The 4,996-nt window shown below is 39.1% G+C and overlaps 1 pseudogene across 1 annotated transcript; it reads left to right on the forward strand.

Moving 5' to 3' along the window:
- Window positions 1–1,820: 1,820 nt before the first annotated feature.
- On the forward strand, window positions 1,821–4,754 carry LOC308551053 (high mobility group protein B3 pseudogene; annotated as a pseudogene). Its single transcript has 2 exons — window positions 1,821–1,884; window positions 4,006–4,754. The product of its transcript is annotated as a high mobility group protein B3 pseudogene (transcript).
- Window positions 4,755–4,996: the final 242 nt, after the last annotated feature.

Consider the following 4,996-nt stretch of genomic DNA (forward strand, 5'->3'; position numbering starts at 1 on the left):
TTGCATTAAGAAAGCTTGGGATAATCTCCCTTCACACCCCACTCTCTAACTCTCCCTATACACAACATTAATTTCTCTAGGCACCTGTCAGAAACACAATCATTGTACTTTGTGCTGTGGGGAATATGAGGAGGTACTGTCCTGATGGGGTTTATAGTCTAATTAGAGAGAGAAAATATCAAAACATGACAAAAGTAGCCAAACCACCAGAAAGTGGTAAATACCAAAAAAGTAGGAAAGACCAGAGCTCATAGGTAGGATTTACCTTTTGGCCAGGGAAGCTTCAGAAAACAGATGGGAGTTTTAACTCATCATATAGGACTACAATAAGCTAAAAGGTGAACAAAGAACACTGAGAGGTGAGGTGACAAAGGTGAGATGGGGAAATAGGATGGAAGAAAAAAAATTAACAAAAGTAAACAATCTAATGAAATAAAACTGAGCATTGCCTTTAGGCAAACCTAAAAACAGCATGTGGTAGTTTTAGAAGGAAAGAATTTTAAAAAACCTGACTCAATCATTTTTTATTCTTCAAACCAGCTTATATACGTATATAGCGATTATTTTACTTCATAAGTTATAACTTGAATACTGGTGTCACAGTTCTCTCAAATTTAATTGGTGATGCATAATGCAGAAGGTAGAGATGGTGATTCTTAAAAACTAAGTTCACTAATTAAATTCTACATGAGGGGACTTTCAGTGACTCTATTTGGGAAATAGTTTAAATCAGGTGAGTGAAAATAACTGTTTATACTAATGTTATGTATGTATGTATGTATGTATGTACTAGGGACGGATTTGTCAACTATGCAAATAAAGGGCTATTAATCAAATTGACTAGTTGATATTTGGTCTATGCTATAACTGATCATATGCAATAATCTAATTCAAAGAACCCTAACACTAGTATATGATAAATTATAAAAAATTAGCTACTTGAGATGTCTGATCATCTCAGGAAGTTTAAGCAACTATGCAGTTCCCATATCCTTAGATGAAGGCAGATGACAGTACACAATAAACTGACCTTTTATGTCCTTTTTTCAGTAAAGGACATAAATTATAACAACCCTTTGCGGTCGTGTTAAATTTGGACATGGGTGTCGTACTGGTCAGAATTAATTTCCATTGAAAGAGCAGTGATACATAACATGCAATGTCGGGGCAACGTTTTGGTTCGTCACAAGGTTGCTGAGACACTTAAGAGCTTTCAGAGAAATTATGAACTGATACATGAATGAATAGAGTTAAGATTCGTACGGTTTCTTGCTGTGGTGGCTGAGAGCAGACATACGACTGCAAAGGGTTAAATCAATGGAGTGGGAATGACAAAGTCACTTAAAAGTACTTCTGTGATTAAATGGTCTATGTTCAGATTGTACTGTGGCCAATTTCAATAAAGGATACCTTGAGTGAAAAGTGTTTTATTTCTGTATAACTTTTATACAAAAAAAGCATGCTTTTGTGCCTCACTCCACGCTAGAGAATACTGGAATAAGATTCATACTTAAAATGAGAGGGATTTATACAGTTGTAGAGCAAGAGCTGATCTTAGAGACCATCTAGTTCAAACATCTCGTTTTACAAATGAGGAGACAGGCCCAGAGGTCAGAGTGAGACTGATGTTTACGGGAGATTAGCCTAGCAGCATGGGGATGACACTGTGGGGCAGTCCCAGGGGCAGGTCTGGGTAGGCCTGGGTCAGGCTGTGGTGTTTTCTCCAGTGGCTGGAAGTACATACCATCAGAAGGATGACTGCGAATTAGAGCTCAGGTGAAGACAAAAGGAGCAGAGTCTGGCATAGTTCCAGAGGAGCAATGGAAAAAGATGCCATAGCTGAGATAAGAACACTCTGGGGAACAGACTCCAAGGCTCAAAGAGGTATTGAATACCTACAAAGCAAGGATGCCAAGGACACATTGTTTTGTGAGATTTGTCCATGATGTGGAAGAAAACTTGGCATCCAGTTGGAAGTTCAGACTTGGACTGCAAATAATAACGCAAAATTGAATAAAACTGAGCAATACTGGTGTCTTCAAAAAACCTGATAAACTCTCACTGGCCCATCTTCTTTTTTTGGATCCATAAAAACCATTTCCTATTGTTATTTTCCTTCTTGGGACTTTCTGAGGCCTTATAACAAGTACAAAAGAGGGTTTTATAGGCTTAGAAGGAGGCAAAGTGAGATTTGATTCCCAGCTTTGATGCCGGCCAGGAAAATAACTTTGGACAGATTACAAATTCCTTGAGCTTAAGTTTTTTTCATCTGCAAAATGGAGATGACAGCACCCTCTAATTCAAAGGGTTGTTTGGAGAATAATTTATCTAAAATTCCCAGCACAGAATATATCAATAGATAGTGTTTTCTATGATGCTAGATTTGTTTTACAGAATTACATATTTTGAAGAATATACCCTAGTTTTGCTCTTCCTTAGAATAGTCTGCCTCATCCACTAAGTTCTAACCTTATAATTTGACTTTCAGGGATACAGTTGCCTACAAGTTCTGGGCATTTTACTTTATTCCTCTAAGTACATGGCTGTAAATTACAGAGTGATCAGCATAATCCTAGGGCTTGAGATATATATTATTCTTTCATCATCATAGCTCTTAGTTATTTCAATCCAATAACTAATATGCACTTGATTATCAGATGCACAGAGAGTGGAAGAGACCAGCCAAGAAGGAAGAATAAAAGAGCTCTCTCTCTGTGAAGAGTACTGGAGATGCTTAATCCCCCATGTAATGAAACACCTAATCCCAGAATCACGGGAACTTATTCCATCCTAGCAAAACAAAGGTTAAAGGGGATTATGATTGTGTCTGCACTGCAGTCCCGTAGCACTGTGAAAACAGATGAAAATTAAGGAGAAAATTATTTTTTTGATTACCCTAAAAGTTCAGTTCCCCTTCCATGGGATTCTCAAATTTTCAGGTTGGCTGTCTCTTTTTCCTTAAGTTTTCAAAGATGCAATCTGAATGGATATTGACTATCTAAATGGAAATAACTGTCTTTGTTGAAATAATAGGATAAAATAATTGGGCTCTAAGAACCTAGAGAGATGATTTAATATAATATTTCAATTTATAAAATAATTAAGCCTGTAAAATTACTCACTATAATATGCAGTGATTCCTAGACTTCTGGATTTCATAGGCTAGTACACATTTTTTAAATTAGGAGGTTGGCCCTAGCCAGTTTGCTCAGTGGTTAGAGCGTCGCCCCATGGACTGAAGGGTCTCAGGTTTGATTCCAGTCAAGGGCATGTACCTGGGTTGCAGGCTTGATCCCTGGCCCCAGTCAAGGTGCGTGCGGGAGGCAACCAATTGATGTGTCTCTCTCATATCGATTTTCTTTCTTTCTTTCTTTCTCTCTCTCTCTCCCTCCTACCCTCTTACTCTGAGTAGCAATGGGAAAAATATCCTTGGGTGAAGATTAAAAAAAAATTAGGGGGTTGATATAAGCTCTGTTTTTGTTGTTGTTTGTCCATTGGGTTTATCATCTAGTATCATCATCTCTTCATCCTAGGATCCTAGGTGGCCACTAACTGTTGGTTGCATGTTTGGGAGCTACTATGGCAGTAAGTTAACAGACTTTGAATTAAGCTTCAGTAATAAAGAGAAGTATCTTTAATGCAGCTGGACCCATTTAGACATCTTTCAAGTTTATTCTAGTGTGGGCTGGAACTGAGAGGGGCCACTTTCAGTAGGCTACATTGACTGAGATGACAGTAATCTGGGATAAAAGAAATTCTGTTGGTATGGTCATGGCTAGACAATTGAAACCAGCTCCATGGCCTTAGGCAAGTCATATTACCTCTTTGAATCTAATTTTTATCACATAGAATATAAAAAAAGTCCCCCCACAGAGAAAATCTATAAACTCTGGAAAATACAAAGCTCTGAGGAGTGAACAAAATTTCAACATATTCTGAAGAGGTGATGGTATTTGGATGGAGGAAATGACATGGTATGAGTTTCCCATTTTTTACTGCTTTTAGCTCAGGGGCAGGATGCAGTCAGCATACATGGGGCAGCTAAAACTTCCCTAGAAACCTTCACTATTTCTGGCATAAAAAACCAATCACAGAAACTAGGGAACGATACAGTCAGGTTGGCTTTAGGTGAACCCAAGAAGCTAACGGGTAAGATGTCTGCTTATGCCTTCTTTGTGCAGACATACAGAGAGGAACATAAGGAGAAAAACCCAGATATTCCTGACAATGTTGCAGAATTTTCCAAGAAGTGCTCTGAGAAGTGGAAGACAATGCCTGGGAAAGAGAAGTCTAAATTTGATGAAACAGCAAAGACAAAGAGAGTACGCTACGATCGGGAAATTAAGGATATGGACCAGCTGAGGGAGGCAAGAAGACAACAGACCCTAATGCCCAAAGGCCAACATCTGGATTCTTCCCGTTTCGTTCAGAATGCCGCCTCAGGATCAAATCCACAAACCCTGGCATCTCTACTGGAGATGTGGCAAAGTAGCTGGAAAAGATATGGAATAACAAGTGGTAGTGAAAAGCAGCCTTACTCAAACAACAAGGCTGCAAAGCCGAAGGAGAAGCATGAGAAGGATGCTGCTGACTCTAAGTCCAAAGGAAAGTTTGATGGCGCGAAGTGTCCTACTCAAGTTACCTGGAAAAAAGTGGAAAAGGAAGACAGAGAAGACAAGAAGGAGGAAGAGGAACAGAAAACCTGTTTATCTGCCTCTTGTGAGTACCTTAGAGTAGGGGAGAGCCATAGCTGACAGCGCCTATCTCAGATGTGTTTGTTGCCCTCATTAGGATTCATTACACAACTGGACGATGATCGTGTTGTGTGGTCTCTCAACATGCTCTAGAAGTGGTCATGGGAGTCCAGAGCACCCTGGAACTGTATCAAAGTTGTACATATTTCCAAACATTTTTCAAATGAAAAGGCTCTCACGTTCTCTTCACTCTCTACACCTTTTCTGTGGGTGTGAAAAGGCATTTAAAGATGTATCTGGCA

The sequence above is a fragment of the Miniopterus schreibersii genome, assembly GCF_964146895.1.
Source record: "Miniopterus schreibersii genome assembly, chromosome: 1".
In the NCBI taxonomy this organism is placed as follows: Eukaryota; Metazoa; Chordata; class Mammalia; order Chiroptera; family Miniopteridae; genus Miniopterus; species Miniopterus schreibersii.